The sequence below is a fragment of the Nelusetta ayraudi genome, unplaced genomic scaffold, assembly GCF_046127955.1.
Source record: "Nelusetta ayraudi isolate G7.1 ecotype Tasmania unplaced genomic scaffold, CSIRO-AGI_Nayr_v1 ptg000017l, whole genome shotgun sequence".
Taxonomy (NCBI): Eukaryota; Metazoa; Chordata; class Actinopteri; order Tetraodontiformes; family Monacanthidae; genus Nelusetta; species Nelusetta ayraudi.
In genome coordinates, this window is record NW_027466067.1 from 4,203,173 (window position 1) to 4,216,734 (window position 13,562).

Consider the following 13,562-nt stretch of genomic DNA (forward strand, 5'->3'; position numbering starts at 1 on the left):
CATTGCACAAACCAGAACAGTCAGCAGACACTGTTGATCATCCTCCTGATTTGTTTATCTTCTGAAATCACGCTTGATTACATGATTGTGTAGGAAGGAATTACATAGGTGTTGCAGAACTTCCGCTGGGAAATCGTCATTACAATCAGCAGATCTGAGGTCAACTTAATGTGGACAAATCATCTAGGGTGGCATTTAAAGTGGTTTGCAAAAACATTTTCATTTTTTCAGCTTTAGTAATGGTAGTCCAAACATGTTTTAGACTGTTTTGCCAGCAGGGTTTAGCAGCAAGTTTGTGGGGAAGGTCCATTTGCATGACAGCCAACAGATTTTAATTTTAAAATGGGAACAAAATTAAATCAGGAGACATAAGATGGCAGCGCCCTGTACGGCTGCGGCTGCGGCTGCTTCAGCTCCCGACAATACAGCAACTTTTCCATCTATATCGACATCTAGTTCTGAGCTTTTAACATCCCATATTTTTATATCTTGTATTTATCTCAGTTTGTATATAGATTTAAGTTAGTTACTGTATTTCTGGAACTGGGCAACGACATTTCGTTGTGAAATGAACCACTGTCGTGATTCTTTCCTGGTTACAATAAAGAAAGTCTAAGTCTAAGTCTAAGTCTAAACTGGTACTGCAAAATTTAAGAACAGCAACAAAAAACAAAAAACAAATAACCTGTTTTCTTTTTTGCGTAGTTACACAAAATTTAGAAACACATTTCCACACTTATGTGAAATCCTTGTTTCCATGTATGCACACACCAAATGAAATCAGGTAGATGGTATTTGTTTGAAAGACCAATTTAAAATCTCAAGACGAAACAGCAGAACATGAGTTTGTGTGTAACACTGCTCTGCTTCTGATTAGTAATGAAGGAACCTCTTGCCTTCCAATTTCAGTTTTCTAACTTGCAAACAAAACACCAATGGCCACCTGGTGCACAGACCAGGGAGTCTTGACAATGTTGTGGCTTTACTCTTTGGGGCCCTTAAATGCAACAATTCTCTGGGCTTTATTTTGTCCATTGGTGTGTGTCCCAGAGGGATTAGCACTAGACTTCTTATTTCTTTATTTAATGTTTTATCACACAATTATTTATTGTTTGCAATTTTCCAAAGTACCTCTCAAGACAGATCATTCCCATCTTAACGCAGTGCTTCACTGCTACTTTCACCCCGTCGCCCTTAAAGCAGCAGCGGCTAATAAACGCCAGTCTTAATTATTGTCCAATCGCTCACCGACTTTAAATTGCGCCGAACTTGAAGAATTCCTGCCTCTTTGACATTTGCTCAGCTGCCCTTAAAGCAGCGGCAGCAGCAGCAGCTACCAAACACACATCAAATTCAATCACCGTCACGAGTGGAGAGTCCTCAGAGAGCAGGCAGCTCGACTCCAGGAATCCAGTTTCACCCCTGAAACTCCTCGAAAACCCGCCTCGCTAGTCTTCCCCCACGTTCTCTCAGCTCTGAACAATCTCGATTGCATCTCTTGTCACAACAATGAGCGAGGATGGGAAGGCAGAAGGGGGAAAGAAAGAAAAAAAACGACAGCAGGATTATTTAAAGCCATTATATTTCTTTTGATGGGCAATTGACTTTGGAAGAGGGCTTTTATGGCGTGGCGGCGGAGTCACTGGAGTTCATTTGTGCATGCCAGCGAGGGGTCCAGGGCCTCCTGCTCCGTTCTGCAGTGATGCCTGCATGCCGAGTTTGGCTTGGCTGGGGTATCTGCACTTGATGGTTTATTCATATTCAGCTGTGCACGATGCGGTGCCATGAGCCGTATACGTACACAGCAGAACTTCTACCGAACGGGCTCCCAGGGAATTCTCAGACTGGGATGAAAGAATTGAGGCAAACTTGTGTATTTATTTAATGACAACAGCAAAATATATATATGACGCGTACATTTTCAAAAGTCAAACTTTTCCGACACACGTGTCCCTGCCTGGGTAGACATGGATTGTTTCCTAATATGCACACATAGATTAAAAAAAAAAAAAAAAAAAAAAAAAGAGCATCGCCCCCTGCAGCCCTCAGAACATCCAGGCACAGCTTGCCCCCGTCCATTGATAAGCCTTATCGACAGCAAGCAAGACCAACGTCGCCTGAAGAAAGCCCAGTCAAAACAAGCGGCAGAGGGCCGGCTTGTCCACGCTGCAGCTCCTAACCGAAGCCAGATGTTCCCTCAGAACTTACTCTTCTCTCGACTCCCCCGACTGCACTCCCGCCCCTCCCCCCTCCCATCGCTTCCCTCCTCCTCCTCCTTCTCCCCCCGCCCCAGCGTTCCCCTTTCCTGTCTGAGATTGTGTAGACGGCTGGTCCTCGGCGGTCACGATTTGGCTCCGCGTCCGTCTTTCTGTCTTTTTCTTTTCCAACCCCCTCCATCCCCGTTCGTCCTCCATCACCCCTCCCTTCAAATCGGCACGTCGTCAATTTGGCGTGGGCGTGATCTGCTCAGCCCCCTCCGCCACCACCATGCCGGGCGAGATGAAAAAAAAAAGACCAACACGCCACCAAAGAAGTGCCTCTTCTGGCGACTTCCAGCCCCATTATCGACGTGACGGCGGTCCTGAATTGCGTGCCGCAGCCTGTCCGTCTTAAGAAGAGCTTTAAACTCCGCTCTGTTTGCTTTAGCACTGGCCATGTCCCTTCGGCTGCAGCTCTTTGAAGGCGGCGCTCTCGCGGCTGTCGACACACCATTCTCAGTTCGCCTGAGCCGGAGCCAGGCAGAGAGCGAGCCCTAATTTACTTTTCCACCTCAGCGCAGAGAGAAAACACCCTCTCCAAGAGATGCTACACAGGCACTTCTGCTTTTTTTTTTCCTTTAAGTGGAGGGGAACCTCCGGAGCTGCTGCTGCCGCCGCCATCAGGTGACCGTCTCGCTCAGGCTCTTTAATCTGAGAAGCAAACAGCCCCCAGTGTTGTTGTAAGGGCTCAGGCACAACTCCGGACGGCTCAATGGGTCCTTGGAGGATAGCAACAAAAGCACAAGTCGGTGTGTTTGATGTCTGCCTTTTGACTGGCACTAACTTATTGACTCTGAAAATCTCCCATTTGTACCTTCGCACCAGCGAATGTTATTGATGGAGATACAAGGGTTTTTGGGGGGTTTTCTTTACATTTGTGTAGCAAATCATAAATCTCTTTATTTTACATATAAGTTCATAAGAACGATCACAATGGAAACCATCTAAAAAATACAAAACTTCCAACAAAAAAACTCTAAAACAAATTTATTAATGGTCGTACAAGCATGTAAAAACTACTTTGGATACTTTCCACTAACTTGGAACGCAGGCCATGGCTCAATGTTTGCTTCACCCCACTTTAAAAATCAAATCTTTCATGATGGTTTTATTCCTCATCCTGCTGATGTCTCCACTGATGCCCTTGTTATTCCCAACTAATCAATCAGTGAAGGTTTAATACAGAACGCTACTATTGTTGGTCTTGGAAAAGGAAACAGGACGGGGGCCATTCCAAATACAAGCAGGCCGTCTTCCTCAAGCCCACTCCCGGTTCTTGCCAGGCATTTTTTTCTCTTTCTTTTTTCGTTTGAAGGACTACAAACGTTGACGTTTGGTCACACACCACTCTTGAAAACCAAACAGAAACCAGAAACTGTCTCAGGGACCATATAGGGGCATCCGAATTCCACCTTCATTAACGCATTTGGACATGCAAACGCGAAAACCTCCGTCCCTCTGATAAAGTTCCTCCACAGCTGTGTTATCGCTGATCCCGGCTGTTATCGGGGCTGGCTGGGGCGGGTGGGGTGGTGGTGGTGTGTGTGGGTGTGTGTGTGTGGGGGGGGGTGGATCTTCGCCGCCTCACTGGGACCGAAAGACTGGAGGAAGGGGCCGGCGGATTCTTGAAGGGGACACTTGTGGGAAGGAAAAGGGGGTCTCATTGCGGGAGATCAGCTTGTGTAAACATTCAGGTTAATGAAGCTCAGTGGGCCTAATCCCCCAGCCCTCTTTCTCACTCTCCCTCGCCCCAGCCTCAAACCCCTTCACCCTTCTCGGAGACCTAAAGCCACCCTCCCCCTAACCCCTGTTTTCCACCATAATCCCTTGCAGGAGCGGGCACTGTCAATCAAGTGGGACGGCAGAGGGAAAGAGGGCAGGATGGGACGTGCATGAGTGCGTCTGCATGTGCGAGTGCTGGCTGTCCTGACGCATGTGGCTCAGTACTTCCTTGCTTGTGTGTGTGTGTGTGTGTGTTCGTGTGTTCACCCCTCCCAAGATTGATATGTTTCTGCAACCGCACTGCGCAAACGTCAGGCACCTTTGCACACATGCATGCAGTTGCAGGGTGCCGCGAGGTGGGAGTGAGTCCGGAGAGGAGGGTGATGGGGGGGGATTTCCAGCGAGGAAGTCGACTGCTTTAAACCATATGAGGGTCCAGGGTGGAAGCTTTGGGTCTAGACCTGGACTTGAGGGTAATCAGCAACACATGAGCCGTATATATTGGGGACAGGGGAAGGAGATATAGGGGCAGTGACGAGGGGAGATCTATGACGCCAACGTCATACAATGTGTGCAGGTTATCGGAGCAAAACCCGCAGATTTTATTTTATTTTATTTTTTGCCAGCCAGTAATAATTCATTTCAGTTAAAAGGTCTTGTCATAAAAACACATCATTGAAAATGCCCATCCTATATTTCTTCATATTTTGATGCTATATGTTGGAGAAACAAAATATCGACACTGTGCTACATTCAAGGATTCAAGGATTCAAGGATTCAAATCGCTTTATTGCCATTCATGTAACATGATAGTATCTTGTTTTAAAGTTGTCATGTACAGTGCAATCAAAAAACAAATAAAACACCAAGATCTAAATAAATATACAAATGTCCACAAAACGAGAGACAGGACCACAACAAAACCAAAGTGCATGGGAGGATATGGTGGGTACAGTATTGTCATATAATATTCAGGTCAATTTGATAAAAAAAAAAATGTGATCAGAACTGATTGGTATTTTTGCAAATTCTGTCAATAAACCACCATCTTGCACCAAAACAAAGTTTTAATTATGAAGCACACCCGATTCAAAATCTGTTTGTGTTTAGATGAAAACAGATTTAAAAAATAATCTCATTTGCTGTTGTTGTTGTTGTTGTCATAGTGCATTTAATAATCAATATGATGCATATCTAAAAAAAAACAAAAATCCCAAGTGTGAAGCTCGTAAATCTACTCACTGGTTTTAAAATGTCATCATGGAAAGCAAGTTTCACAAACAAAGTCTTTGCCCTGAGGATCCCTGAACCGCATCAACCAGGTATCATCCTCTCCTCCTGCTGTTCCCACCTAGATCCTACCAGTTGGATAATGTACCCACAACTTTATTTAGCAGATACCCGAGAACAACATGTTTCCATCATTGTTTTGAGCCTCCACGAGCCGAATACAACAGTTTGCGGGAGGATGGATGGGTGCTGTTTTTACTTCCTGCTCAGCCAACTCCCTGTACTGTCTTCACAACAATGATGTAACAGCCCAAGGACAGGGTCCTCAATTAGCCATTCACTTCCAGTGTTTCCACTGTTTCACCTCCAGCTCAATGAGAAGACGAAGGAAAATTAACAATAGGTCTTAGATTTTTTTCCCCCTTTTTTTCTTAGATTTTTCAATTTCTTCCATCAATGTGAAAACAAGGTGACTGTACTTAGTTTTTTCAAAGTTTGCCAATTCAGAGCCAAATTCTTGGCAAGAAATATTTTTAAAGTTAGGGTTACTGTTTGCACAGTGCAGGGTGGGGTCATTAGCTTATGCTCCATCTCAGCACAGACTTGCCGGGAAACAACATTCATTATCAGCGAGTGCAATCTGACACTGGCTGCTTTGTCTTTACGAGCCAAACTTACACAAGTGAACGTGCAACATCTTTTGCTCGTTTTGCATGACTGTTTAACAGTTATCGGTGAGAGTAAAATGGACCTTGACATTGGGCAAAGACAAACGGTGATACAAAAGGTGCTAATTGTAAATAATAATAATAATAATAATAATAATAATAATAACAAAAAAATAAAAACACAAGTATCATAAAAAATATTTTAACGTGAGCCTGAGGTGATTTGACCGATTTGACAATGAATTCGTTATGAATTGCGTTTCAGCTCACAGTTGTCCTGTGAGCTGTTTTCGAGCCGTTTATTTTTGTATTGCGGTTTACGTGAAAAATGCTTTCGGGCCCATGGGATTTTTTTTTGTTGTTGCTGCAGTACCTCGAGGGGCCACTGAGAACAATTGGCGCACAGCCATATTGCCAGTCTGGTATCCAGTTCTTATAATACAGATCCACTAATGTAAATGACCTGCCAACACTTCTTCCACTTTCAGGGAGTGAACCTGTGTGGTGATTTGACAATTGTGTATCATTTAAATTCTGAAGTAGTGCTTAATTTTGAAAAAACCCACTAATAGCATAATATGCAAGTATAATGCAGAAAGTGTCAGTACAGCAACTTAAAACATTAAAGTCATGCATGTTTTGACTTCCCTTCTTGCCACTTATCAAAGTCTTGGCTGCAGTTTTACGCTTGTCTTGATAAAGAAAAAAAATCTTCTTTTGAAGACGTGTCTCCCTCTGCAAAGCTGCTCGCCAGGTTTCCATAAATGATGCCGCTGCAACCGTGACGTAACGTACAGCACACCGGCCGAAAGACGAAGGGAGCCGAATGTCATCCACATCCTGTCTTTACCTTTAACACTGCGTTCGCGGACAGGTACTGATGATATACCGAACAGGTTCATTGGATAAGATGACCCCGATGCTGTTGCAGTGAGATTAGGGGGAGCGTAATGAGCCCTTTTAACATTGCGCAAGCCATGATGTATAAGGTATCTGAGCGCCTCGATCACAGTCTCAGAAAGTCAGAGGGCTGTTCACTGAAGCCAGATGGGCAAAAAACTGAGCAGGAGAGGGGGGATGAAAAGTAAAGGCAGCATGAAAAAGTGGGTGGTTCGGGATTCCCCTGCCATTCTGCATCAAACGCAAACATGAAGGAGGGAGGGAAAAAAAAAAACCACACACACATAAATAAACTCACCCGCACATGCAAAAAGTAACTGGGAGTGGGAGTCAAGGCTGTGAACCCAAGCGCTGGCTCCGAACCAACATTAACATGGTACTCATGTGTGGCACCGTGAAGTCACTCTGCCAACTTTCCTCTCCTGGTGTGGCACTGAAAGGTCGAAGCAGCAGGCGATAAAGACTTGAGACCCCGAAGGCTGAAGAGAAAGTCCTCCATCCTGGATCCTACTGGCAAATCTGAAAGCCCTTCACTTGTAAAGAGCTTGCTGTCAAAGGCAACACCAGAAGGTAGAGTAAAGCTATAAATCTGTGAGGTTCAGCAGTGTTCAAGATCAGGTCTTGGTTAACGAGACCTATATATAGTTCCACAAGTATATCAGCAGTATTTTAGTAGTTATAATGGTCCACATTTTCACCATTTTCAGCTTTTTAAAAATAAAAATAACAGCGAAACTTCAATTGCTTGTTAGCTGAACAGCCAATCACATGACAGCTTAATGTATTTACTTAATGTACTTTTTTAAGACCTAATATTAGCAAGGCGTACCTAATTTAGTGGATTATTATTATTATTATTATTATTATTATTATTATTATTATTATTATTGTTATCATTATTATTATATTTATTACATAGAACGTAAAATGTTTAACTCACATTTCCTTCACTGTAGCCAGAGCCTTCTTCCTCTATGGTGGTGATTGGCCACAGTGACAGCGGCCAGCCAGCCAGGTAGCCAAGGCCCTGCCGCCCGCTCCTCCCCCTTCACGTGACCGAATTATCTCATCAGGGTCATTTTATTAGGAACTCAGCGGGCTTATTATTTTTGTTATTAACGGCCTGTGTTTTCATCCCGTGGATGCCAGGCCTCAGTGCACACAGCTGTTTCTCCTCAGCGCCGATGTTTTTCTAACTTAAGAGGTGCTTTCGCAGAATGCCGATCAGATATTTTTCTTCGGCAACGCCCCCCCCTCTCGCGCGCACACATGCACATACAGACACACGCACACCTATCCCCCCCCCCCTCTCTTCTTTCCCTTCCTGAGTTAGGATTAGGCCAAGTTTAACAGCCACCAGCCTGCTCAAATCATGTTGAAAATAGCCAGCCAGCGATTCATCTAGGTATGGAATGATCAACCTTGGTTTGTGGGGAAGAACAAGGTGTTTCAAAAATACTGTGTGATTCTGAGTGAGCGTGCAACATTTGGTTTGTACACACATAAACACACACACACGTGTGTGTGTGTAGGCACTCAGCTCCCATATTTCCATGTGGCACTTCTGCAGAGGTTTAAGTATACAATCAACACTCCCTGGTCATTCATCACACCCCCACTGTTTCTTGAGAGGGAGCCCATGAAGTGAACGCGGAGACATCAGGCTGCGTTCTAATAGTGGAAGTGCGATCAATAGCGCATCTCACGTTTCCCAGCCGCTTCATAAAATGTAGCAGCAGTTGCTTAGTGCTGCGCTACAATGACGGCAGCTACAGAGAGCTGGAGAGCACAGTGAAAGTCCTTGCTTGCTTTGTTTTGGTTCTTGATTTGTTTTAATGTGAGTAGGCTTTGTTTATCTGCGGCTTGGCAGTGCCAAAGAACACAATTGTCCACCTACAACTCCCTAAATTCAGAAGTAAATGTAAATAAATTTAAGACATATGTTTGGAAATGAGGTACCCCAATCCGCAACACCTATTTGGGATTTATGTTTTATATTCATAGATTTGATTTGCATGGTTAGGGTTCATTGGTTAGTTAGGTTCATTCTTAAATTGTGAATCACATGTATTGTTTCAGTGTAGATGAAGTAAATATATTTTCAAATTACTGTTGGCAACGTACCAAGTGGTGTTGCAGTCTGTGCAGCTGTTAAGCAGAGAGAGCTGCTAGCTAGCACCGTGGCTATTTCCGACCATAACCCTAATCCCAACATCATGGGACTTTGAGCTGGACATAGACATTCTGCCCTAATGACAAAGCCTTGTTGTCTGAACTATTTCCCTGATCTTTAAATTCAAGGAATCTTATAAGAATCTTTATTGTAAACAAGTCCACAAGACAACCCGAAGCAATCATTTACCAAAACTTTGTAAAAATCGATTAGACCTTTTTTGTGGTGATGCCGTAGTTATTAGATTGTAAGAATTGCAAATTGCTACTCCTGCATTTCTTAAGGTGATGATTAATCTCTGACACACATCACTTAAGCAGTAATTTGGACCAATGTGGCGAAGCAGTGGAGCCCGCAAACACCCTGTGGTGACTAAAATTAAAGGCAGAGGCATTTCCTTCAAAATGGAACTGCACATTGGCTGTCACGCAGTGTGCATATGTGCAGAAAACGTGACTTAAATGCTGAGACACGTTCACATCCCTGCGGCCGTCAGTTTTCATCTATCCCTAAAGTCCCATTATTGCAATAGTGAGGCCGGGAACAGCAACAACTCTCTGAAACCACGTCACCCCAAAAGGCCCCAGTGAATCAAGGACGGTTTTGACGAGTCGGCGGAGGCGCTGGACCACTTATGAGACTGTTCCATGCTATAAAGTGGGGAGGAGGGGGAATCATTGTGATGTGTCGCCAACATCACACACCAGGACGAATTGGATTAGTTGAAACTGTCACCAGAGGCTAAACACGAGACTTTAAACTTTTTCAGGGTGAACGAGGACACGAGGCGAAATGAATTGGAGCGACGCAGATCTTGAAGGAACATTTCACACTCGGCTTTCCAACGTAAATAGGACACCTGCTTTCAAACCCGATCTCTTTGTCGATCTGATAAAAAATAAAACAATATTTCTCATCCGTCTGTCAAACAGGATACCTTCAACCGTATGGTTGTGCATCTGTGGTCCTTAACAACTGTTTTGTTTAAAGTTTGAAAACGAGACATGTTAAAACCATGGGGGGTGGGGGGTGGAGTCATAATGGACAGTCAGCGACAATGTTAACCCCCTCGCCCCCATCATCCTCCATCAGCTGAGGTCCCCGGGCGCCTGGCTCACTTTCCATCCTGGTGATTTATCAATAAAGTGATTACCTTAATAGAAAGAACAGCGCATTTTAAAAGCCTCTACTTGTCAGATAATTAAATCAGCCGCTGGAGAATTCCCTTCCCCTGATCAGATGGGTGAATTATTGATGAGCCGATGGAATCTTTGGGGTTATTAATAAATAATAACCTCGGTGTGCGTTTTCAGACGAGGTGAGGAAAGGCTGGGGGTATTTTATTTTGAAGAAATTCCCCCCAGCCTGCAGCTCTTGTGGGGGTTTATTAATGCCATGCCTTGTCATTCATCCGGCAGCGTGAGTAATAGCAGGCTAATGCAGTAAGTCATTCGGCCTTGTTCTCATTACGTGTGGTTGTGTGTGGGGATCCAGCGCCTGTCAACTGCTTACAGACGCGGCTGTAAACACTTTGGCGCTGTGATGTTCTTCAGGACAGAGACCAATCCGACGAGGCGTGTCCGAGGCTGTTTTTCTTTTCTCTCTTAAAGGAAGAAAACTGAAAGGAGAGCCTCGCTGCAAAAATAAAAGAGTGCTGAGAGATGAGCGAGCCACGCGCTCTGGGCCAACGGCTTGATAACGCTCTTTTTATAGAGCCGTCGCCAATTCTTGCAGATTGTGCAAGTTTCTGCGTTCGTTTCTGCAGCTAAAATGCTGCCTTTGGAGGCCGGCCATGTTGTTTTTTTTCACGACTTGCGCGGTTTCGGTTTTCATGTGGCCTGAAAAATTACATGTGGTCCGAGCGCTTTGAACGCACGTCGTGGCGGCCGGAGCATCCCTGCTTTTAAAAGCGTTGCAAGATGTGCAGAATAAAGGGGTGCGATAATCTCGGTGCAGACATCCTGAGGGCGACATGTTGCGGTGGAGGAGGCAAACCGAGAGGAACTGCTTGCCACAAAAGAAGGGGACTCGCGGGAATTTCCAAATGGTTGACTCTTTGCAGCGAACGGGGGGGCGGGGGCCGGGGGGACAGACATTTGCGTGTTAACGACACATTTAAGTCGACAGTTCGAAAATTCCAAAAAGGCTTTTTGTAGAAAACATTTTACAACTGAGTGCCTCCTCATAGAAAGGCAGCCCCAAAAACTCTGTAACACCACTCATATGCGACGTGTATGTGACAAAACCTTCTAATTATTTTAACAATATGGCCTGTGCAAAAGGCACCTGCGCTGTACATGAGTTTGTTCTGTGAGATGTGCAGTTTGTGTTCAGAGAGCAAACATTCATTCATGTTAAGAGGACAGAGGCAGTATTTGGAATTGCAAAATCTGCACTTTAATAAAGTTCATTCAAAACACTGAGCGACTGCTGCTTTATCTTTTTAACTAAAGTAATTAGTAATTCATTACTTATGAAAGAAAGTAGTTAAAGAAGTCATTGGATTACTTTATTAAGGAGTAATCAGTGGTTGCATTAATTTTATGGAGTGATCCCAACAACACTGGTGATGAACACCTGCTAACAGGTATGACCACCCGAAGGAAAGCTCAGAGTTGTTCTTACTGTGAAACTTGAATCTGAAAACAATGCGAACCTGTGCTCGCGTTAACTTTTGCCGTGTTTACTGTTTGTGAGCTGGTAGCGTTCACGGACAAACGAGAAAGCAAAGGAACATTTCAGTCGCCCCGTAAATCAACCCGAGACTTCTTTACGAGCTCCTGGTTCCTCTTTCGTCCTTTCACTCGTCAACACTCCGCCCACGCCGCTCTCATGCCGGCTCGTGGGTGGAGTTTTCGCACACTTTTCAGTGACAAGGTGGAGTGTGAAGAGGTGAAGAGTGTGTGAAAATCCACCGCCTGGAGCCACCAAGCAGGCTGCAGAGGAAATGAACGCATCGGTCCCCTCACCCACGCACCTCCGCGCACACACCTTTACCTTTTACCCCCGCACACCCCCCTCCTTTCCTCCCTCTCAGTCAGCCCGGGGCGGGCATCGCACTGATAATCCAAAAGGTCACCTGTGGCCTCCTTCTCTCGCCACACCCCTCTTTCTCCCTCTTTTCTTCCCTCTCTTCAGCGAGAAGAAAATGGAAAGGTGGGGGAAAAAGCCAGAGGGAGTCTCGGTCCCTGAGCCTTTCTTTCCTCGCCATAATTAAATAACACTTCCTTGTGCCGGGAGCTTATTTTCTTTATTCATCTGGGAGAAAAGGTGCCACTGATGGTCCAGCAGCTGCAATCGTACGCCAGAGTGTCGCTCCTATTGCGATCTACAAAACAACATCACATGACCGGCATCTTTATAAAAGCAGGATGAGATGAAATGCTTTATTTGGTTGGTTTTGGCACATGTTTAATGCCAAAGTCCAAATAAAACAGCAAAACAAACATCAGATGAGTTCAGGGGCCACTCAGTCTGGTACGCTGCAATAAATGATGGTCAGCTTCACGATTTCACGTCAGTCAAATTATGGTCATTACACAATCACACATATATCAGCCTCTGTTTTATTTACAACTAGATCCCAACGAGATTGTGAGAGATGGATCACAAAATAGGAAACAGAGAGGCCAATATTCTTTCCCTCCCCGCCACTCACAACGATACAAAATATTCCGAGCTGAAGTTTGATCTGCGCTCTCGTCTTGGCTTCCATTCCGCTCTGCTATCGCTTTTCAAATAATTGATTTTGCATTGATAATTCATATTGGCTCTCCGGGAGGTTTGGTGGGGGGGGCAACAGAAGGTCAAAGGTTAAGGAAAGGTTACCCTCCCACATTTCATTTGACCTCGATAATAGCGCAGTCGGGGCAAACGGGCAAAGCCAGTCTGTCCGGTTTGGTTTTACTACTAATTACACATTCAAAGGCTTTGTCCCTCACATGACTGAACGCTTGGGAGAGAACAGCAGCAGAAAGTGATAAACCAAACCACAAAATGACGCCCATTACTTTAATCTTTTCATCGCTTGCTCTTTCACTTAATCTATTCTTTAATGTCTGCACATATGGGACAGTAAAACTACGACACCAGGCTAGGCTGCACTCGACCGTAGGAACATGGAAAGAGAGTTTATATCCTCTGGTAGTTTGGAGTGTGGGGGTGTTTGAAAATTGAATGTGGGTTTCCTTCAACCTCAAGTCGAAATCTGCTTGTTAACAATGGAAAGTGAAAGAAACATTTACATGCCATGAACTTAATTGCAAAGTGAGGCCGTGTGTCACGACCGCATACAATATACAGCCACTGCGGTGTTTGGGCTTTTTGAAATTGCTTCCACCTACTTTAACCTCGCTGCCTCACACCTCAGTTTCCCTCGTAAAGTCTCCAAACTCTCCCAGATCTTTGAGACAGACTCAAAATCAGGAAGGTATAGGGACGCTATAAAAAAAAATACATTTTGTGATTTCATTTAAACAACAATTTTATCTTTTTTGTTGTTGTTAACAATTTTTCTGTCAAAATGAGGCAAATTTAATGGGTTTTATAAGAAAGGACAAAGAGTGTTGTGTATGTTGATGACATATGAGAAAATATGAGTTTTTGTGCTCA